This window comes from Astatotilapia calliptera, chromosome 8, assembly GCF_964374335.1.
Source record: "Astatotilapia calliptera chromosome 8, fAstCal68.1, whole genome shotgun sequence".
NCBI lineage: Eukaryota > Metazoa > Chordata > Actinopteri > Cichliformes > Cichlidae > Astatotilapia > Astatotilapia calliptera.
Window position 1 is genome coordinate 2,054,316 of NC_137429.1, and position 24,733 is coordinate 2,079,048.

The 24,733-nt window shown below is 43.4% G+C and overlaps 1 protein-coding gene and 1 long non-coding RNA gene across 4 annotated transcripts in view; one reads left to right on the forward strand and one right to left on the reverse strand.

Annotated features, from left to right (window-relative positions):
- The window catches only part of grid1b (glutamate receptor, ionotropic, delta 1b), a 585,542-nt gene that overhangs the window by 337,363 nt on the left and 223,446 nt on the right, over window positions 1-24,733 (reverse strand). The window lies entirely within an intron of this gene.
- LOC145430334 (uncharacterized) lies at window positions 19,524-22,134 on the forward strand. The gene is made up of 3 exons (XR_013910851.1): window positions 19,524-20,671; window positions 20,785-20,935; window positions 21,064-22,134. It is a non-coding gene; the product is annotated as an uncharacterized LOC145430334 (long non-coding RNA).

Consider the following 24,733-nt stretch of genomic DNA (forward strand, 5'->3'; position numbering starts at 1 on the left):
AGCTGCTTACACTTGCTGACAGCACGATGATGTGGAGCCTGAACCGCTGAAGTTGCCATTAGTCACCACTCACCCCAACGCTGGCTCCATGTGCATACTCTGAAATTTAGTCCTGATGGTGCCACCGAGCAGAAGTGCAGACACAAGCGTTCTCTTTGCTTTACTAGCTGCTGAGAACAAACCGAGCGGCTTGTTGTGCATCCGGCTGAACTACAAGTAGACAGAGAGAAGAGCCCAGAAAGTTCTGTCTGCTTTCATTTAAACCTGTTTGTCTGGACAGCGTGAACAAGGTGTCAATCAAATCTAAACTGCAGGCAAACGTAGAATTAGACTGAAGCACAATGACAGAAAAGGAAGAAGATGGATTTTTAAAAAATGTTATTTTGGTGTGAAATGGCTCCACGTGCCGTTTGAAGACCTTTTTTTTCCGTTGGCTGATATTGAGTCATGTTTGCTTTGGAGTGTGTGTTCACACACACACACACACACACACACACACACACACACACACACACACACACACACACACACACACACACACACTGTCGGGTATTCATATCTTGTGGGGACATGTCATTGACACAATGCTTTCCTTAGCCCAACCCTCACCAATAACCCAATTGTAACCCTGACACTAAAACCACATTTTGAGTCTAAAACATGCCTTGTGGGGACGGGAATACACACACACACACACACACACACACACACACTCTAAACCAGCCCAAAAGCGCCGGAGAGAAGCGTCTCCTCTCTCAGCAGAACTGCTCATTTTACATCCTTTAATGGAACAAATAACAGGCCGTCACAGCATTTTGTCGCAGGGATATCTGCATATAAAATTTCCTAACATCCGTGTAAAATGCCCGCGTCTGCTGCTTTTCTCTCCCAGATGATGGAACTTTTAAAGACCTCCTAAAAAGCCCCGGCGTCCCTAACGAGCCAGAACGAAAAGCGAGAAGAAAAGGCAAGGAGAGGAACAGGCCACGGGTGAGCAGCCCGAGTCCCCATTAACCTTGTAAATGATTCAGCTGGCTGGCTGGAAGATTGAGGCGGCTCTGCTGTTTATCTAACAGATGATATTTAGAGTCAGAGAAGCTCTATGGATTTACAGAGCGCCCTTCAAGAAGCAGCGACTGACCGAATATCGACGGACCTCGAGAGCCAATTAGCCACGTTAGCGCGTGCACCTGAACCGTGAGGCGCAATAACGCCCCCGCTGGAGTAATTAAAGCTCCGAGATTAGAGACACCGACACTCACGGGTGGAAACGGCTTTCATGTGACGGCAGCGCACCAGCCGCCGCTCTCACGTTAGATAACACACTCATATCTACACCGATTCCTGGATCAATAGGTCTCCCTACTCCACTTTGCTCTAAGCAGCCGTCACCATGGCAACCGGTGACTGTCATCTCTGCAAATCTGTAGTCTGGTTACGGAGTCGCACACAGAGCATCGTTTTCATCCCTCGTCAGTTTTTAACTTCCTGTTTCAAGAGATCGATGGGAACCAGCTGGAAAAGGGTTTTTTCTCTAAAAGGCATCAAAGCGACACTAATGAGCGAGCCCGGTCTGGACTCACCGTGTAGCCTCTTTCAGTGCTAAGGACAGCTCATGATTGGCTGGAGCCCCTTCGGATTCCCATCGGATTTGCAGATTTTCCTTTGGTTGGTTTGTTAGTTTGTTTTTGTGCTGAGAGAATCAGAGCGCAGAGCGAGCCGGGGATCATGCCGGGCAGGTCACAGGTCTGAGAATGAAAACGCTCTCTGTACACATTACACTGAAGGAGTGACATCCGTACAACGACTCATTAGCTCTAACACTCGATCTATGATCACTCTGGCACACGCTCCAAAGTGAAATAATGCTGAACTATAACAATATGTAACTGATTACAAGAAGAAAGACAATAAGAGAAGAAATGAACTGAAAATGAAAAGCAGGATGTGGCCACAGAGATGGAATAAAACAGAATCAGTTTGGGTTTTCTCAGGACGAGATTTAATAAAGCTCCAGGGCCCACTAAGCCCACCAGGACTTTCCTTGTCTTGGAGATTTAGAGGCTGTTCCACTGTAATGTCCTTATGCCAGTCCTCCACACTGACACGCGTTGGTTTGTGTCGTTTGTGCTTCACATAAACGATCCTCCAGGGAGGTTTTAGTCATTGCCACCGAATGTGGAAGTCTAGATTCTAATTTTATGGATTTAGTGATAAATCCTGGTTTAAGTCTGTTTTATTAGGCCTGAATTTAATGTCCTAATGAATTTAACTTTTAGGAATGTTCAGTCAGCTCGGATGCTCAAACTAAAGTTTGTGGATTAAGTAATTATCTGATTGTAGAACTGTTTTATTTATCATCTTACCTCCTCTAGTTATTGGTGTATTTTCTATTTGTGGTTCTGAATCAAATTATAGTGGCAGAAAAATCATTTATTGACAAGCGCGGTTTATTTTGCTTTGCCTGTAACTTTTCTCTGTGGTGCATTCAAGGACATTCCAGCATCTGAGATTTAGATGCTGCAAAGCACAGCCAACATGCTGCGCTCTATGTGGAGAAGCTGAAACAAACAAGTGCATTGTGAAAAATACATTTTTTGGGAGCAAGTTCTTGCAATGAAAAGTTGCTGCAGAGTTCCTGAATTATTGAACATGTCAGAGTTCTTGAATTCATCGGCAGGCAGAGATGTCTGCACGATCCCCGTGAGCAGCTGCAGTTTGATAAATAATGATATCTCACTGTTGACTGTGATGGAGTATCGATGACACGCTGGTTTGAAAGTCTGGAGTTTTGATTGCCAACCTTGGGCTGAGGTGAAAAACTAAAAACCAAAAGGTTGCCAAATTAAAATGCCTGGCAGTACTACAGTATGTACTACAGTATGCACTACAGTATGCACTACAGTATGCAGTATGGAACAGGGAATGCAGTAACACAGGCAAAGCGCTACAGTAGACATGTTGTTTCACTACACCACCAGCAAATGGAACAAAATGGACCAAATCTCAGCACAAAGTCAACACATGCAGCTGACATTTCATTTGCATTCCTGCTTCTGCATGTTTGGCTGTGCGAAGGCCTCAGTGTTGCTCTACTAGCTGGCTTAGTTTCATTTTAATCTACTCGTCCTCTCCATAAAAGCATGTGTCAGTCAGAATGCCAAAAACAGCAAGAGGAGGCGAGAGGAGCAAAATTAGACGACACAAAAGACTGAAGTTTGTAGAAAAATATCACCACAGAGACGGTTTGGAGACAAAAACGTGAGAGATCAGCAATTTAAAACTGAAAGAGGAAAGAAAACAAGAAATGAAAGAACGAAGCAGAAAGAGCCCTGCTGTGCATGCGTGTGCGTGCATGTGTGGTTTGTTTGCCAGGGTCCGATCTATTCACACGGTGCCAGTGAGCACCGCTTCGGTAAGAAAAAAGAAAAAGAACAAAAATGAAAATGCTGAGAAATTTTCATACATTCTGCTTTTCCATCAACATTCACGTTTTTTTTTGTAGAGCTGTGAAGTTCAATAAAGCCTGTTTCCATACAACCAAGTTCGGCAGAGCTTTCTATTTTTTCCTGCTGTGGAGCCGTTTCTGGGAGCATTTCAAGTTGCAATACATCAATAGAACTGTTGTATCCCAAATTTTAATATATGTATGCATTAAGTCCACAGTAACTACATAAATTGTAATAAAGTGCAATAAACTACAAAAAACTTTGTTCTTTGACACATATTTCTGGTTCATCCCTCTGAAAATGCAAAAAAGTTGCAGAAAATAGTTTCCAAGCACAGGAAATTTATTTTGAGTGTCTTCATAGTTTCATTTTTGAGATACAATACTTTTTATAAACTGCAGGAAAAACGAAAACAAATATTATTGTGCACGATTTGCACAAAAAACAGCATCAAAATAAACAATTTCCAGTTTGAGTTCTGAGTCTCCCAGTAAGGCACAAACATGACTTTCTGTGTAGTAAACCTTAGAAAAAAATCACACAACTACGTTTCCAATGGAAAATGACGCGGTTTTGGCAGGTAATGGCAGACGTGTGACAGTCTGCGCTGACGTTTGTTCCAGTGCTGTGAACAGCTGATCGGATCAGCAAAGTGTGTTTCTGGATTGCAAAGATTTTGTTGTTGCAAGCTTTTTACACAACTTTGCAAAGACATGCATGGAAGGAAGCCACGACCAAGCTGAATGCACATTATCTAAGTACAATTACTGCGCTAGCTTTCAATTTTACAGGGACTTTAAAATAGTTACGCAAATCAGAGCGTGTCCACTCAAATGGGCTTAAAAGGGATATTTATTAATCAGGTTTAAATTAAGTGACAGCTCTCTGTGCTGGGAAATGCAAATCAGTGTTCAAGTAAATGAGTACAAACTCCACCTTCAGGAACTACACGCTGAACAGAAACCAGTGAGAAACCAGTAAGCAACCAGTCAATCAGCTGTTTCTCTCAAAACCAGCTGGCTCATTATGAAAAAACTGGATCTACAGATGCAGTGAAACTGATCCACATGAACGTACTAGACCCAAATCTACGAGACTAGTTCCTGTAGTAGAAACGAACAAAACCAGGATCTACGTGATTATTAGAAACCAGTCAGAGATGTTCACACACTGGTTCAGGATGCACCGAGTAAAGGTCTGAATTGTTGGGAATAACCGAGGCATGAATTGCCTGGTGAGAATTAAATTCATCAAACGTCAGCACGTCAGGATCTGCGTTTGTATCAGGATCCACAAACCCACAAGAAACATCATCAGAAATCCCGACATTCAGAACCAAAGAGAACCCCGGATCTGTCTGAGCGACACCAACAACACAACAGAAAGGCCGGCCTTGCTGGAGCCCTCAGTCTCAGCCTCTGTGGAGGACGAGAGTGACTCGATGTACTGAGCTGACTAATCCAGTCCTCAGAGGTCATTGTTGTTCCTGTATTAACCTGCACTTTGACCTATTGACTAAAACTGAGGTTCACAGTCCCTCCAATAATCATCACGAACTCACAACAATATACCAGCACAATATAATTTACCAGTAAAGCTCAGGAGCTTGAAATAATAAGACAGAGTGCCCTAAAGACAGCACTGGTCAGCATATCGTGTAGGCAATGGGATCCAATGATTCAAAACGAGCCCGACAGAAAACCACCTTAACATGAAACACAGAAACAGCAGCTGCAGATAAAGAGGTGGATTTGCTCTGCTTACCTTTATTGTTTAAACCACAGGAGGACGAAGAGGAGGAGGAATCAAAGCAGGTGGACGGAGCGAGACAGCAGGGCAGCACAGAAAGAGAGGAGATCGATTTTATTAGAATTAGTGTGACAATGGTGCTGCTCGTTGTTCCAAACCAGGCTGAAAATAATCTCTTAATCGCTCCCAAATCTCTTATTCTCCTCTGCAGCTACCCGTCTGCACGCGGACCTGCTCGAACAGCAACAGCAGCTGGTGCGGCACCCAGCCCGGCTGTGTCGGGATTGGTTGGGAAAAGTTTTAGTGCGTGTTCCTGAAAATGTTTGCTTCCTGTCCAAACGCTGAATGATTCAGAGTTTTTAGGTACAGGCGCAGGCAGGAGGTCGTTTCCGTAGCAAAAGCGCCCCGACTGTGCCAACGCGGTGTCATTTCCATCCCAGTGATACCGGCCATCTGGGGCCCCGACTGGACGACAAACCGCACGCGCAAAAAGAAGACAAACACACAACAGCGAAGGGCTTTTCACACAGATCTGTCTGCCATTTAATCGCTTGCTGGTTCCATCGGTTCAAAACAAAAACCAGGCTGATGACTGACGCTTGGAAAAAAATGAGAAAAGTCCTTTTTAATGTGTTTGTTTGCTTTCCGATCCATCCTCACTGCAAACACGCAGCAGCAAAGGTCAGGGCCAGCGCTGCCAATATTCTCCTTCTCAGCTTGCAGCTGAGCAACACTGAACAAACTAAAGTATGAGTCTGTGTTTGGTCAAATACGTGAAGTGAAACAGGACAATAGTCTGAGGGGAACTCGGGACCTTGGAGCAGAATGTTGAATATCTTTGCCTGAGCAGACGATACAGGCTGCCTGCTGTCCTTCAGGGTTTCCCCAATCATTCTTCTATTAAATCATTTATACGCAGCACAATGTCAACCTATAAGTACCTTTAAATAACGGTATTTATTGCTGTTATTAACCTCTTAACATCCAACAAGCCACCAGTGACCAATCTAGGATTTGGGGAGAATTTGGGGAGAAATCTAAAGCAACCAAATGATAAATATTAAAAACATTAAATTTAAATTAATTTTAATGGACTGGCTCTTAAAACTGGCCTCATTTAATTTCAAGTCACTTAAATTATAATTATATAGCACTTGGTGACAGTGGGAAGGCAAAACTGCCTTTTAACAGGAAGAAAGCTCCCTCAGGGAGGGGCGGGGCCATCTGCTGTGTCTGGTTGGTTGTTACGCCAGTTCATCTGCTCATTATTGCAAATATCTGATCAGCCAATCACACGCCAGCAATTCAATGCAATCACGTATATAGACATGGTAAAAACAACCTACTGAAGTTTAAACCGATCAACAGAATGAGGGAGAAATGTGATTTCAGTGACTTTGAATGTGGCACGTTTCACTACACAAACCATTCAGGTGAGATGATGCTGGTAGATCAGCATTTCAGGTGCTGCTGATCTCCTGGGATTTACCAACACAAACCACCGAGCGACAGGTCAGAAATACCTCGATGCTGATGTCAGAGCAGAACAGCCAGACGGCTTCAAACTGAAGGAAAGGCAACGGTAACTAAACCACTCGTTTACCACAGCACATCGGACGCTGAAGCAGCAGACGACCACGCTGGGCTGCATCATGCACGTGCAGGATGTCATGTCATCAATGTCAATAAGAGCCAAAACCTCTGAGAAATGTTCCCAGCATCGTGTTGACTCTGTGCCATAAAGAATTAAAGAGGGTTCAACCAGGTGTCATTAGTTAAGTGTCCAGTGAGCATAGGTGAGAAACATTTATGCTAAACATCCAAAAATGTAAAGCTTTAGATGGCTCATTTATGAGACCATGAGACTACTTTATGAGAATATATTCACCTTTCTGCGATTTAAATGTATCTCATTCAAATCGAGTGACACTGGATTCCCCCCTGGGGTGATGTGCTTGGTGGGGAGTGTCTCTTCCACTCTTGTACAACGATCCACTCGTCTCAACTTGTCTCTGATCAATGCATTTGAAAGCTGAAGCTTTGACGAGCTCTTTATCCTCTTTCAGCTCATCGTTTTGATCTTCTGCCACATTTACTCTATCTGCAGTGTTGATATAGTGTTGTTATGGTCTTTCACAATTTCCACAAAAGATTACCACATGACACTCATAAAAGGTATAATAAAGAGCTTTAACTCATCCGAAGAACACGAGGAATCCTCCCTCCTTTTAGAAATGCCATTTAACTGACACGGGGGAAAGAAACTCATTTAGAAGTTTAAAGGATTACAGGACCGCACAATCCTACTGGGAAGCCTGAAAGCCATTCATTAGTTCCTTCATGAGTGATGCACTAGAAATCCTCAGATGGTGAGTCTGTCCACTGAATGGCTAAGCAGGCTAGCGGGGCAGTGGGGCCAGAGAGAGCGAGCCAAAGATGGACGGAGGGCAAATGAGAGCGATAGTTGAGAAGCACTGCAAGAAAAGTGAACCTGGATCAAAATGCTGATAGTAGTACTCTGGTTCTCACACACACACACACACACACACACACACACACACACACACACACACACACACACACACACACACACACACACTAAAGCCCTGAGGCAGGTAGATAGCAGGAAGCTAGCATTAGCCAATCACCAGCTTCTGTTACAGTCTCAGAGCTGCCAGTCATCCTTTAAATGGTAAATGGTAAATGGCCTGTATTTATATAGCGCTTTTCTAGTCCCTAAGGACCCCAAAGCGCTTTACATATCCAGTCATCCACCCATTCACACACACATTCACACACTGAAAGCCTTGCAGCTGTCTGCAGCTCGCTGTCAATCAATCAGCAGCGTTATGAGTCACACAGGTGAAGGTGTGCCATTTGGTGCCATTTGAGGAGGAAGCTGAGATCAGGTGGATTAAGAAGACTGTATGTAACCTTTCATGGACAGATTTGAGGTCCCCTGGTCCTGGAACCAAACCACCAGAAGCTGTACCAACAATGAGGGTTTTGCCGCGCCGTGGCTCAGGTGGTCGTCCACCAAGACGTCTATCGGTGGATCGATCCTTGAGTCCTCCTGTCTTATGTAAGAAACCGAACCCCTGGAATGCCAGTGGAGCTCACCAGCTGCTCTGGTTGCTGGCTGACCGTCTTTCCCCCTGCCGTCTCCCATCCATCCTGCCCACTTTCACACTGTTCTGTCCTAATCAAGGCTAAAGCCCCCCAAAATATTTCAGACCTGCACTAGAAAGCTTTGTGTTTTTCCACTGAGTAGAAAAACACAAATTCTGGAGGAAGGAATAAAAGGTAAGACGGTAAAAATTCATGTTGAGGCAGAAAAATAAATCACACAAATAGCGGATTATTATTCCTCGCAGTGATGCGAGATGGGTGTCATGACTGCCTTCAGGACTGACACGATGTGAAGAGAGAGGAAGAGATTTGACATGCATTTCCACACCAGGCAGCTACAAGCTTTTCTTTGTGCAGACTTCCAAAAAACACCAGAAAGATTTAAGGAACCTTTACAGGCTTTAATCTGTTCCTACAGCTCATTTAACACGTTTGTTGTCTCCTGCTTTCCAAAAAGTATCTCTAACGAATGTTTCTTTTCTTAGATTAGATGCAAAACATCGACATGGCAGGATGACCCACTGGTTTATGAACTTCTTGTTTTGAAGCCCATATTTTGCATTGCAGAGTAGTTTAGCAGACAGCTAGCAGCTACATCTAGCATGTAGAAACACAGACTGTAAGTCGCCCTCCTCTGCGTCCAGAAAGCAATCTATTTGCAGCATTAACAAGGCTAACGTCATCCATAATTGAGGAGCAGTGATCTTGACCCAGATACACAGTGGGTGAGATGATCGCTGCAGGAGGAGGGGTTCTCATTAAATATCAGAAATCAGCTAATCGGAGCGCCTCACCCTCTGACTTCAGTGTGACTGATGACAACGGCCGCCGACTGCGGGGCCAATCGATTACGCACGGGCTGTCTTTGTGAACGATTAATAAAGCTTTCAATCGGATTTCAGACAAAAGGTGGTCATCGGAGGAGAATTTCTTCTTAAAAATCCCACTAAAAGTGATCCTTGGTGCAAAAACAGACAGCTGATGTAATCACACTCTGCTTTAAGAGGCATGAAAAACGGCGTGTGAGGCGTTCTCCTGCAGCTTGCTCCTGCCTTATTGTTCAGAAAACAGGTGAGTTTTGTATGTGCTCGGTGCATGCTGGGTGTTTTATCTTCTCTTGTTGCTTGGCTCCGTTCAAATGCGTCCACACTGGGAGATGAAACGCAGCCTGCCTGGGCATCAGAAAAGGAGCAAAATGAAGGCTGTAAGCTGGTGTGAGAAACGTCTCCATACACCACAGTTAGTTGTTCTTGGTATCTGTGTGTTGCTTCTCCTCCCTGTCGTACTCTTCATCGCTTTTTTTCTGCCCTCAATCCCTCTCATTGCCTCCTCCTCCTCCTCTCCATGGAACAAGTGTTATTGCCTGCAGCCATCAAACTGTGCATGACCGCAATATAAACTGCTTTTCACTACAATAGGTTACATTTCACTGTGTTGTGTAATGTGTGTGTGTGTGGTGATGTAACCGGGTCAGTGTTGTGGCTGGCGGCCCATCAGACAGATTGAGGAACAGTTACTCCGGTCCAGTCGACTGTGTGATTGGCTGTTCAACCGACCAATGGCGCAGCAGGCTGTCAGCGGCAGCAGCGCTGAACCCGACTGCCTCAGCAGACTCATGATGAACGCTCGCTCTGGGACTATGTCAGGATGCTGCATGTTAGACTGTGTCCTCGTGACCTTATGTTGATCCCTGTCACCTTGGTAACGTTGGTAACACTGTTGCATTTCAGGGGCTTTTGTTTTCGTGAACATCAAGTTGTGCGCCACGTTTTTTTGTGTGTTTTACACCTTATTTCTTGTGTTCCTGTCTTTGTGTGTCCTCTGAGTCACTACAGTGTCCTCTGTGATGTTCAGGACAAAGATTATTTTGGTAGCTTTGCCTCTGTGCACAACCACAGAGCCCTGCACATCGAACATCTCCAAGCATCTGAGGTGCAAACTTTTAGTCTTAATTCAAGGAGTTTTACAAAAATCTGCATAAACTGTTTATTATACACAACCCTCCACTTTCAGACGTCAAAATTGAGCCAAATAACATAATATCAGCAACTTAAGTAAAAATATTTGTTACTAATACCAGCGACTGCCTGAAGTGTAGACATCACCAAATGCTTCTTCCTGCTTTGCTCTGCTAACGTCTGTGCTGCAGCTTCAGGTGCTGTTTGTTTGTTTGTGATTCAACTTTCAATTCAAGTTTATTTATGCAGCGCCAAATCACAACAACAGTCACCTCAAGGTGCTTTATATTGTAAGGTCGACCCCAGGATAAAACATATAGAGAAAAACAATCATATGACCCTCTATGAGCAGCACTTTGGTGACGGTGGGAAGGAAAAACTCCCTTTTAACAGGAAGAAACCTCCGGCAGAACCAGGCTCAGGGAGGGGCGGGGCCATCTGCTGTGATTGGTTGGAATGAGAGAAGGAAGACAGGATAAAGACATGTGCAACACCAAATTCTGTGTAACTGTGATTGCAGTAACCCAATTGTATATACATAACACAATTTATTACATATTGCTTTTTAAAACTGGCTTGTATATTTGTACATTTTATATATTTTTTTCTCTGTTAATACTGTCAATATATAATATAATGCTGCAGAACTGTGTCCCCCAGCATGTCTGCACTGAGTAGGAGATGCTCTGTATCTCATTGTACAACTGTATAGTGACAATAAAGGCATTCTATTCTATTCTATTCTATTCTATTCTATTCTATTCTGTGGAAGAGAGCCAGAGATTAATAAAAAGTGTGATTCAGGTGTACTAACACAGAGTTTACATTGTGAGTCTCTGTGCCTTCAGTTTTGTATTTAATAACTAAAAAGCTGCTGTGTTGGGTTGAGATCAGCTGTCTAGTGAAGAATCTTTCATGTCTTTGCCTTGAGAAACCTTTGGGCTGCTTTTGCTTTATGTTGCTTTTGCTTTATGTTGTGAGTCTTTATGTGAAGCTTGTGTGATAAGTTTTGTCTGAATGTGTGCAGAGAGTATAACCCTGCACACGTCATAGCGCCTCCTGCTGCTGCTAACAGCAGTCACATTATCAATAATCACCACTGACAGCCACACATTTAAACTGAGCTCCAGTTTTTTACCTTCTGATGGACAAAACCTTCACAGTCGTTTCAGTAACTATGATTTTGTTGATTCGAGACCAAAGGGGACCGAAGTGTAGGTGATGGAGTACGGCGCTTATTGAGCTGAATCCCAAATTATTTGGTTTACTTCATATCCCCAAAATGTGGATGTGATGAAAAAGGCTCTTTCTTTAATAACATTACAGAATGTGCAAAATCCCCACAGCAAGCATAAAGCAGCGCCCAGACAGAGAGACAGGACTATTTATACACACAGAAACTTAATCAGGGGGAGGAGAAACAGGAGGGAAGCGAGACACAGCTGAACACAATCAGGCAAACAAACAGAGAGGAAGTAAAACTCAGGAAAATACAAACCAACACACATGAACACCGAAGGACACAGAAGGCTGGAAAACACAGAGGGGAAGGAGACTGATAAGGAAAGCACACAGAGTACATGTAGGAGGGATGGTATTCACAGTTAAGGAGAACTACGAATGCAGAAGAAGAATGAAAATCCAGGACATGAAAATCTACACAAAACAGAGCGTTATTCTTAGAACGGTACAGAAGAGCAACAGAAAACGAAACAATAAAAAACGATATTCAAGTCAGAATAAATACGAAAACCACACTCAGAAAGCAGGGACCAGTTAGAGGTGACGACCTCAGATACCATGGGTGGGATTCAGTTTACCCAGAATGCCTTGCTGTTCAGAAGACGGCACGTTAAACAGTGACTGTGTACGTTTATATAAGGAGGGTCTGCAGCCGTCTTTGCTCACGCATTTATTCAGGGAGAGGTGTTTGTACCAGGGCGGTGTTTAAACTGTGTGTTAGCACAGTGTGTGTGTGTGTGTGTGTGGATAATGAAGGTCATTTTCAGCGTCCTGCAGGTTAAAGCAGGGGCAGTGGCTCCAGCAGCATTGATTGTTTCCAATAAGCTGCTGATTGAGCAGCTGATTGAGGCTGGAGCGTCAGGTCAGGTGGAGCGCGCTCCATCCGATGCATCACAGCAGTAGATGCATTAAACACGACATGCACTGAATAGGAAAATTAGAAGAAACTAATAAAGACCTAACCGCACAAGCGAGAACACCAGCCGTCAAAACAGGCGGAGAGACGGTGTATCGCCGTCCTGTTTTTGTCCTTCCTGTTAAACGCTCTGAGACGTATGATGACAGGCAGGCTTTGACTTTAATGGTAATAGCGAGATAAGTGGATGTTGAATCTCTGCTTCTCTTTGCTGACGTGGTTACAGAGCTGCGACTGCAGACATGTCATAGAAGCATGTAATTAATGACGTGAGCAGTGAGCCATGTGTCCCGTGGCTACATTTTAAAAGCAGGAAACCACAAAGTGGCTCTCATACTTCTTTGGAAGCCGACGATTTGTATGTTTCTTCCTGGTGAACGGACGGGCGCCTCAAAGCTCTTGTTACCACATTCACCCGTCCATGTATTCACAGCTCTGTTTTACGTGTTCTGACCACTCGCTAACCATCGTGCATTTTCTTGCATATTTTGGGGATCAAACCACCGACTGTGATAAGCAGACGAAACACTCGGTCGCCCATAATGTCTGGTGTGATAAAACGGATTATAACAAACCAAAATGAAGTTATCGACTAATATCCAGCCAATAAAAGAAGTGTAATGTGAGTGTAAGTGAAGTGAAAAATGCTTTTCAAAAAGCCAACATGACAGGAATCACTGTGAGCACTATTTTAAACTATTTTAAATTAAAAACAAAAGCAAATTAAACAGGAAATAGAAACTCCAGCCTGCAGGCAGATCAGCAAAAATAAAGACGAGATATCAGGAGTGAGGTGTAGATAAAACGAGGCCGTTAAGGTGAACATCCTCGGCAGGATCGCCTCCCGTGGAAACACATTTGTGCTGAGAGTAATAGATGCGGAGGCGCGCTTGTTTCATTACATGCGCAAACAGCAACAACAGCTCTCCTGACAGCCGTACAGACGGGAAGCTGACACCGAGGTTAGCCTCTTTCATTACTCCTCCTCCTCCTGGAGCGCTTTGACTAAGCATGCAGATGCCGTGTGGAAGACTCAACAAGTCACACGTGACGCCGGCGTCACGTCTAAAACACGAGTGCTGCCAGAACGAAGGCAGCTGCGTGATCTACGCCTGAAATGCTGCATATTTGCACAAGATGAAGATGCACATCACAAGTGACACAGCATCGCTGCTTTCAGTAACAACAAATCTGTCCTCCAACAAGAGTTACACAACTAGAAACTCGACAATAGCAACACTGTTTATTGATATTTGTGGGAACAAAGCTGCTCTCTAATTAATGGGATTAGCAAGTATAGCCATGAACACAAACATCTAACAAGATATGAGCTTCTGTATATTTCTATAGAAGTGTGTCCTTTAACTTTGCATTTCTTTCCAGGGAAAAAGTTTTTTCCCTCGTGTTGTACGTGTGCGAGTGTGTTGGGCTCACGTTTGGTCTAAACCCGACTGTCCTGTTCAGATAGACAAACAGCTGAATACACGAGTCTGTTTCTGCTTTATTAAATACATTTGAATTCAAGCAGCTCATAAATCTGCTAATATGTGAAATGTGTAGTTTTTCCCTCAGGCTTTCACACTGTGTCCACACTAATACATCTTTGTTAGAAAACATCTTTTCTGTCCGTGTCTGTCCACACAGAGACAGTTTGAAAACGCCATTTTCACGTCGCAGTGTGGGCAAACGGAGGCTTTCAAAAGTCATATGATGCAGTCATGTGACCAATGCAACTAAGACGGCGGATGGCATTTTGTTTGGTTTCAATTTTGACAGCCCGATTAAAGATCAATATCAGTTTGTACCTGCTCCAGATAAAACTCGGCACTTTTCCTCGTTTCAAAGAGCCGTAAAGTAAATAAACGGCAGACGGACATGATGCAGGTCGAATTGTCTTGTGTTTGACGCTCAGCACAGGAACGCAGCGTTTTCAGTGTGGAAAGTGTGAAGCAGGGAATTCAAATCATGGGAATGAGGTCTTCCTCCTGCTGTAACAGATAAGAGTTCAGATTTGCTGTTTGCGTTTGTGTCTCTGCAGCGCTCTGATTAAATCTGGATCGGGCCACAGCGCTCACACGAGCGAGGGAAGGTCAGAAACGGCATTTCAGAATAAACAAACAAGGCGAGCTCGCTGTGAAGGACGCCGGAGTGCGCACACTTTTAATTTGGGGTCCTGAATGAGGTTCTTTCGCTGTGAACAGCAGCAGAATCTTTCAGCCACACCTGAAAGCAGACGCACGAGTCACCTCCTGAACGATGCCGCAGGAATCACAACATGAACAACGGCAGAGTTTTCAGTTCTACTGACTAAACTCTGGATTGTTTTAACCTGTTGAGCTCCACGAGTGTCTCTGAGGTTCCTGCTTGAAAATGAAACGTCCAAAATGACTGAAATATTCCTCTGAAATGAAAAATAATCTTGGAATCAAAATAAAGCTAACACCTGTGAGACTTCATAATACGCATCAGAGCAGATGTCACTGCGTTAAGGCGACTGAGGACGAATTTTTCCTGCCATATTTTGTTGCATTTTATAGAAAATAACACAGACATCACATCGATGCTGCTGAAGCGAAACACAGCAAAGCTACAGAGGTTTTAATAAATACATAACTCTGTACAACATGTTAAGATTAGTGCACAATGCGTCTGTGGATAAACAAGTGAATAAGACAGGAAACGGTTACATGAGTTCAGGAATGCAGTTTCATCGTGGTGACAATGAATCCCGTCGTGGCTGCTTAAATGTGCAGTTTAGAGACGGTGGCACTGAAGAAAAGACGGGAGACCCAGCTGAAGATGTCCAATCCTCACTGAGCGCGAGCAGGATGAGCAGAGACGTTTATCTGGATATGGATGTTCTCCTACTTTACAGAGATTTCAGATGGAATTATATAAACAGGGATTATGTAGAAAGTCTATCATGTCGTGCTTTTCTGAAGAGGTTTTAATTTCATCAACTGCTATGAACTGACCTACACTCAAACCTGTCACCGTGACGGCCCGTCACCTTCATTTGGTACTTTTCCAAACCCGCACGCTCGCTTTGACTGCAGCCGCTCTGCTTTCATTTCACTATTGTATCACTTTATGATCTCTTATCTCTGCGAGTGCAATGACAGCAGTGACACAGATGAAGTTTTATTCACTCAGAGCCAGAACCTGAACAATATCCACTCAAGGCGCACTCAGAAATGTCAAAACCATCAAAGAGAAACCTGCTTTCCTTTTAATCTCCTGAGCAGGTGATCTGAGCTGCTGATGTGAGGGGAATATTTTCCCTGTGATGAGACCTTTCAGCCAAACAGGCAGACCGGAGCTGCGGCAGAAATCCATCCATCCAATCGCACACACGGTCTTTATGCTGTACACGCGCCCTGTTTGTGGGGACTCGTGTTTGTGTGTCACAGCTTGTTAGCAGGCATGTTGTCTTGTCCATCAAACATCTCCATCCTGCTGCTCCCTCTGACCTTTAGCTTAATTAACAGCCTTTTTCTCCATTGAGCCTCAATTCAAATGGCAGCACAGCCCACGGTGGTGTGTGTGTGTGTGTGTGTGTGTGTGTGTGTGTGTGTGTGCGCGCGTGCGCTTGGGGTAATGAAAAGAGTTTATACTTATATGATTATTATAATAATAATAACTATAATAATAACTTATATTATATTATTATATTATTATTGCAATAATAACAGTGTGCAATACACATACACTTGTTTTTTTATAACTAAGTTAATATACTGTGTTGTGTTGTTTGTGTAGCGTTGTGATGTGTCATATCGTGTCGTGTCGTGTTATATGTAGTGCCGACGTAGGACAGTTTTCCAATTTCATTGTACTACTGTACTATGTATGACTGTGCAATGACAATAAAGAGTTATCTTATCTTATTAACAAAAATATTTGAATAAACAAATAAAATACTTCTACATGTGAACTGCACAGCACTAAACAGGTGATTAAAAATGTTTACAAATTTATTTTTGCACTCGCAGAAAATTCAATGTGGTGAGGGTGCTGCACTATCTGATCTTTAAGTGATGACATATGAACAAACTGGCTGTTGTGTTTTTAACATGTTTTGTATTTTGTTCTATTTAATCTAAACGAGCCCCTAAAAACAGTCCGTGATCCCTGTCGACCTGTTTTTGTTACCACTGGTCATTTTAAAGCTCAGTGTTTAAAACCTTGCGATGTAACTCCAGCCCAGCAGCAGTATATTAATGACTAACCTCGTATTGTGGATGGATTATCTCAGTTGTTCTCCTGACTGAAGTCTGGTCCATGTACAGCATCCTGCTATGCGATTGCATTTGTCTCTAACCATCAGGAACCCTCACGTTAACTGGAAAAAGTTAGTGTTCATCCTCCAGCTTCACTGTTTATGTTATGCTAACATAGCTGTTTTGCTAGCGATCACGTAGCACATCATTATATAGCAGCTAGCCCAACTTCAGTAACCCTACAAACGTCACTGCTGTTTAGTTTTCTGTCTTCATTTATGTTGGAAGTGATAGCAGAGCTGTACGTTTGAATTTTTCAGAAATCTCTCAGTCAGAACATGCTATATCATGTTTACATGGAAGCTAGCGAGCTAACTTCCTGCTAACTTCTAACTGGATGTTAAACTTAATTGTTACACCTGGTAATGCAGCAACACTGATCATTTTATTAAAGATGAAAGAATAAATTCTTTTACCAGTTTGTAACTCTCAGTGATGCTGCAGTGTTCGCTTGGCTTTGGGACCTGAGGCAGAGTTTGGACCAGAAAACGGCTAATGGCGTATCCGGTCAAAGGAGCCCCATTGATCAGATGGATAGCAAGCCGCCTGGAGTGGTTGGTAAGGGAAACAAACAACGCTGCTGTTGATATTGTCTCTCTATTCTTTTAAGTACACTGAGACCAAAGAAAAACTGCTACCCGTTCCCACATGCATGGTCAGTAAAGCTGACTCTGAACCACATACTGTACATCCACACAGAAACAGCACAGGGGCCAAACTAGAAACAGTTACAGCTTCTGAATTCATGCAGTCAGTCTCTGCAAACATTTTTGAAAGAATAGGTCATCAGTAGTTCTGAAGAGCTCGCTGAATTTCATCGTGTGTTTAATGTCACCAACACCCTGCTGATTCAATAACCGCAGAGCTCCAAACCTCCTCTGGCATAAACATCAGCACAAAATCTGAGCACCGGGAGCTTCGAGGTGTGGGTTTCCACGGCCGAGCAGCTCCTGCAGGCGTAACGTGTAGGTGGCACACTGCTTTTGTGTGTGTGTGTGTGTGTGTGTGTGATATTTTGATTTTCAAGACGTTTTACCTCCTGGTCATTACCAAATAGTCTTCCATACCTGTGATAAACAACAGCAAATTTGTTGATACCATTCTGTACAAAGTTTTCCATCACATCTTGTTTATTCTTGACCTCTAAATGAAGCCACTTTTGAGCAGGAACAATGGAAGAAACGTTACTTTACTGTCTGAAACAGAGATATGGGCAGCAGCTGTGAGTCACCAACATGCAGCAAAAAAACCACAACAACAAAAAAAGCCCATCATCGCCAAGCCAGGGTAATTAGCTCACAGACACTAAATGAAAATCCTGATTAATAATGTGCAGGAAGCGAGCCGAGCTGAATCGCTTCCAAACGCCGCTGCGGCGCTGCAAACCGAGGGCGGCCTTCTCGGCATCAGTTAAACAATATAGATTTCTCAACCAAACTAAATTGTATCTCTCAAACAAAACACAAACAACAAAATTCATTTCCTGCATTGTGAAACAATCACCATCCATCCATGACAGTTATCAGGAGAAAGCAAAAGTCATTCAGGTGAAATTGGAGAAAAATGTGTTTTTGTCTATAATTAGGCCGCTGCTGGCTGACAGGCAACAATTAGAGGAGAGATGAGAGGAGAAAGAAGGGAGGAGGAAACAGGAGAGTGGGGTGGAAGGTGAAATGAGATCACCCCTGAAGACTGATGGATTTTAATGATGCACTGAACTCACAATTTTGGATAATCACCAAAATGTCATCCGCTGTTTTACAATTTAATAAAACGAGCACCAACTCTGAAAATTGCTCTAAAACATGCAGGAGACATCCACCTTTAACCCCAACGTCCTGGGGTTTCTAGCACAGTCACACACCTGCTGCTGAATCACTTCAGCTTAATTCTCTCAGCCAACGCGAGCCCGTCTTTCTTTCAGAGACTTGGAAAACCACTTTCCAGCCCCTGAGTCAGGGAAGAGTCTAGTTTTAGAAATTCACACAGCAGATAAATGCTCACCGAGAACTTAATTGGAGGCTCTAAAGGTCCCGTCTCCACATTCGCACCGAATGCGTTGTGCACAACAAAGACATAATAACACTCCGTCTCTTTTCACACCATTTCCACAAACTATACACTTTCTATGTGCTTGTTCCATTTTTCATGTTTATCTGTGTCAGAGTCGCACGAGCAACCTTAGGGCAGACTAATTTTTCTGAGGGGACACTGATGTATTCCCAAGAGACACAATCCTCCCAGCATTTCCTGAATCTGCCAAAGTCGGAGACATCCTAGTCACCTCAACTGTCCCCATTCGGTGTGAACAAACAGCCCCAAAGTCTCTGAGCTCTGAGAGTCCACTTACAAAGCTTTAAGTAATACGAAGCCTGGCTGCCAAAACTGTGCTGTGCATTTAAAAAATAAATGCACGTGATGCCATGTGAGACAGCAGTTGTTGATTTTGATTAGCTATTAAGCTAACAGCTAAGGCCATGTCCAAATGAAGGTCCTGCTCAGTGGAGCAGTAGGACAGTATAGGACAGCAGCAACTTTGGAAGGAGCAATCATGACGAGTGCATCTGCTGATGCTCAAAGACGCCCGGACTCGAGTCGGTGAAACTGAGGTAAGCGATGTTAGCCGATTATAAAGCTACATTAATGCTACCGAATCCCTCTCTGTTTGGGTGGTGGGAGGTAGAACGTAGATCTAAAGCTAAGTGCACTAAGTTATAGAAACGAGCTCTTCCCAGGGAGCAAACACACGTCTACCATCACCTGTACAAAACACATAGGTCAACAATGCATTGCTGTGATGTCTGGGACGATGCAGTAAATGTTTCTCCTTTCACGGCTGTCATGGTCCTGGGCCATGTGGGCCCAGTATTCTTAGTTTTCATGTATTTTTGTATTTTGTTCTTTATTTAGGCCATGCTTCCTGGGTTGATCCGTTACGTTGTTCCTTATGTGTTTTTCCTTCATGACTCTTACCCCCTGTGTGCCCCTCTGTGTATTTATAAGCCCTCGTCTCTCTTTGTGCTTTAATCTATGTTTTCCCCAGCCCGTTATGTCTGCGTTCTCCCCGTGCTCTCTCTCCTCCTGTTTGAACCTCTGCGTACTTCCTGCTTTACTTTGCCCATCTCCCATCAGTGTTACGTTCTCTCCTGCCATGTCTTGTTATGATTATCAGTGTCACCTGTGTTCCCCGTGTGCATCCACTTCCCCTGATCATCCCTCATGTGTATTTAGTCTCTGTGTTTTGTACAGTCTGTGTCGCGTCGTCTGTGTTCCCACCCTCCATGTTTCCATGCCCGGTCTGTTGTATTCATAGTCTTACCTTAGTTCATTCCCAGTTTAGGTTTCTGTTTAGTTATTGCTTTTGAGCTGCCCTTATTCTTGTTTGTTTCTCTTGCGTTACCAGCCACAATAAAAGGCTCGCTTTTGTTTAAAGTTTACTCCCGTGTCACTCGTGTCTGCACCTGAGTCCTCCACGCACTCTCCACACGGTCTGTCACAGCGGACCGTGACAACGGCTGACTGTCCTCAAGTGATTCCTGCATCAGAGGTAGGAATTCTCCAACAGAAATCCAGAAACCATCTAAACCTGGATAAAATGATCTCAGGTGGCATCTTTGTTGGCAACAGTGGGACCGTTGGAGTATTCCTGGAATTTCCACCACAACAGTCTCTAGAGTTTATCTGGGAAATGAGAAAATAGTCGAGTGAGTGGCTACTCTGTGGACAGCAACACCTTGTGGATGAGAAAGGTCAGAGGGGGATGGTCAGACTGCTCGGAGCTGACAGAAAGGTTAGCGTAACTCGGATAAGTGCTCATGACAACTGTGCTGAGAATAAATGATCTGTTAGGACTCTGCATGTGAAAGCTTGAGGTAGACTGACAACAGCAGCAGAAAACCACATGGCTGGCATCTCCATCCATGCTGAAATCAAGCCTCGTGGTGAATGGTATGTTAACACCAATCGGTAACGGTCTGAATGCCACAGCCCTTTAAATGTTGTTGCAGACCACGTGCAGCCGTTTATGCTCACAGTTTATCACCCTCTAATGGCTCTTTCAGCACAATGATTCTTTATGTAGCCGAAAAATCTGCAGCGATGTTGCAGTGAAATCATTTCAGAGTGGAAGAACAACAAAGGAAGCTTCACAACGTCTCATCAAGAACTAACAGGCAGAGGAAGACTTTGTGTCAGTCGCTGTTTCAGCCTCAGGTTCTGTGTCAATATATTCAGTCTTGCGTTAAACATTTTAAAACTGTTTCAGTTTGAGGTACTTCTCAGTACCAAGACAACTTGACCTTGTTAACCCCAAGTTTTCAAATATTCTTATTTTATTACAGAATACTGATGTAACATACTAGAAGATCACCCAGAAGCTTAGCTTTCCCGAGTTTGTACTGAAAGACTGCAAAGCTGAGAAGTCTCTCCACACCGTGCACGAATATAGTCGCTGGATCCAGAAGGCCAATTAGAAACAGGACAATGCTTGAATGTGCCTCTTCTGCACAGCCACATTTTAACAGGCACAACATATAACTATCACACACACACGTACACACACACACACAGTATCCTGTACCTGTCATCTTTGCAAACCTAGCAAACTGCATGTGTGGGTTATTTGGTAAAACTATTTGTTTTACAGCGTACTGCATTCTTGCACTTTTTACTGCGTTTAGAGGATGATGATTACCAGCTCGGCTCACGTTCAGCTTACCTTCATTGCCTTTTTTTCCCCTTTCAAAGACTTTGCAGGGCTGTTTGCTGTAATGAAGGACTGATTTGTAAAGAAGTGTTTTTATCTCATTCAGAACAATCAGCTCCCCAGAGCACCGCAATGCATAATGTACACAGATTTTCTACAGTCACAGCATATTTGTATGCATGTTTGCTGTTATAATGAGCTATAGCATTGCCTTTCTGTTTGTATTCAAGGAGCTCGTTGACCCTGATTTGTAGGCACTGTGGGAGGGGTCAGTGGTGGCTCTTTATTGGAGACTTTAGCTCTCATATCTGCGGTACTGTTTGAGTAGGTGGGTTTTACATGGGCACTGACTTACTGTCTTTAGTTTTTTTTTTAATTCTTATTTTGGATGGACAGAAACATGAACAAATATACAACAGGAATAATCATACTGTCAGTTCTCTGTCCGTTTCTTAACAACAACCAACAAATAAGGACTAACAATAACTAAAGACAAGCAAACCAAAAAAAAAACACCAGGAGAGACAAAATGATAAACCGCCTCCTGGGAAACATCAGCAAAAACAAAAGCAATGGGGGCAAAACACCCGGGTGCCTAAAAACAAAACATAACCTTGACTACTGATAACATTAGACAATTTCTTCCCTCTACTGACTTTCAAAGGAAAAGAACAACAACGAAAGTACCAACGACACATGAAACACATGAAACAACCCCCCCCCCCCCCCCCCAAAAGAACACTTATCACAATATCTAGGAGACATTGTCGATGTACAACAAAAAAGGACCCCAGACCTGCTCAAGAATATCTTCTCTCCCCTTAATTCTGTACATAACTCGTTCATATGATGCCATCTTATACATTTGTTCAGTGCATTCCCTGAGAGAACAGGGGCTGGATGACTTCCAGTGCCTCAGTATTATCCTGCATCCTGTTATGAAAGCCAGACGCATCCACAGTCTGTTTTTTTGAAAGGATACTGTTGTCAGGTAACAGGCCCAGGACACACACAGCTGGAGATTTAGAAAGATTAAGTTTAAAAATATCATTCACCAAGTTAATGATCCCGTCCCACAAATAATCATTTTTCCGACATGTGTACAACATATAAACTAGGGTCCCGGCTTCCTCCTGGCATTTCCAACAGGTGTCATTATCCACAAGCTTCAGCCTGACTAATTTACTGGGAATCCAGTAATTTCTGTGAAGCAACTTGTACTGGATAAGTTGAGACTGTGTTTCAGGTGAGCAAACATACCATGATGTCTTAAAAATCAGCTGGCCTGGCTTTATTGTTTTTCACTGGTAAATCAATACACACTTCAGACAAGCTGATCACTCTCCATTCCCTCTTTTCGAGTCGCGTCTCATCCACTAAAGCCTCTGAGCTGGGAAACCTCGTGGCTTTCTCATCTTTAGACGGAGGCAGAGATGGTTTCTGTCACTGTAACAGTACTGACAGCGATGTGTCACAGCTGGACAGGTGTCAGTCAAAACACCAATTACAGCCACACACACACACACACACACTCGGGGGTCACGTTAATTAGATCTGCAGTGAAGTCGGTGAAGCAGACGGAAACGACTCCACGCTGCGTCTGATTACGGGAACACACACACTCAAAATCTTCACATCTGTGGAACAAAAACATTCTTTTTTATTAATATTTGTGTTTTAATTATCATTTAATTTCCTTAATGCATTCTCTGAACGGACTCACTGAACCAGTTAAACAATGAAAACAAATTAAAATGTCCACAGACGTTCTGCTTGTTTTGGTGTTTTAAGGATTAAGAAAAAGAAAACTATGAATTCATGTATTAATGACAGATTATGCAGGAGTAATGAGGAAAAAAAGCATTAAAAGCACCCTGATTTTAATGTGATTTCCCATTTCTGATAAGAAATGGATCCCGCGGGGCCGCGAGAATAAAAACTAAATGGGCTCACATTATCCGAGCTGTCAGATAGCGAAAGTGCAGAAATAAAATAAAAATAATAAATTCCTCCTTAGTATTTATCAGCGAACGCGTCTTAAATGGAACACGATTCAGGCAAGAAGAAGCTCTCCCGCTGCGCTTTCACACTTTAACTGGCTGCTATTAATCATTTGTTCACAGAGGTGTCATCGTTTTTCAGAAACCTGCCAGGCGGCTCGGAGATATGACTAAACTTTGGGATAAAGAATCCAGGAAAGTTGGTTTTCGTCTTCTTCTCTCGTGTGTTTTACCGCCGGGCTTTGGTCTGCTGCCGCACGGCTGCTTCAGCTCTTCGTTAAAAACAATCCACGCGCGAGTTTTAAGACGGCTTCTGTGTAAACGGAGGCGACAACTGAAAAACCCAACTTTACACCCACAAACACACAACATGGAGAGAGATCCACGTCTGCCTCCGTGTGAACTGCTGCTTTTCACTTTGTTTGACTTCTTATAAAACTTTAGACATCAGCACATGAACAAACTTCAGTGTTTGCTCTTAAGGTGCTCACAGTGAAATCGATACATGTAACTCATTTATGAAGAGCTGTTAAAGAATGATTGATTCACAGACATGTAACAGTATCAATAAGTCTTTTTCAACCAATCACAGCAGATGGCCCCGCCCCTCCCTGAGCCTTGCTCTGCCGGAGGTTTCTTCCTGTTAAAAGGGAGTTTTTCCTTCCCACTGTCACCAAAGTGCTTGTTCATAGGGGGTCATATGATTTTTGGGTTTTTCCTCTGTATGTATTATTGTAGGTTCTACCTTACCATATAAAGCACCTGGAGGCGACTCTTGTTGTGATTTGGTGTGATGAGTAGAATTAACCATCAATTATTTGGTTCTATTAGTCTTTGAAACCTGCCACGGTGTTGTGATCATGATTTTGTGCATCGCGTTGTGTGATGAAGTATCAGGTCAGGTCAGTTGTAGTGGGAGTCATGTTTGTGTTTCGCTCTGGTTTCCATGTAGTTGGGTCGTCACACCTGCAGCGTGCCATGCTGTACCGTTGAGCATTCATGGCACATAATCCACAAGCAGCGTTGTGAGTAACAGCATTCATCCACATTGACGGCGAGGGATTAAAAACATTAAACCTGTTAAACTTTACCCAGAACATCAGCTTCATATTTCTGCTCTCATGTTGAGACTACTGTTATCCCGGTTTGTTAGGAAAACAGTATCTTCTTATTTCTGACCTGGTCCATGGGCCTGACTTCACAATAGAAGTGATCTGGCTGACCCCCACAGGACTGAGAGCAGGTAACTGGTTTTAACTGGTCTCGATGCAGCAGACGCTCTGACCTCTCTGCTCACACACTACA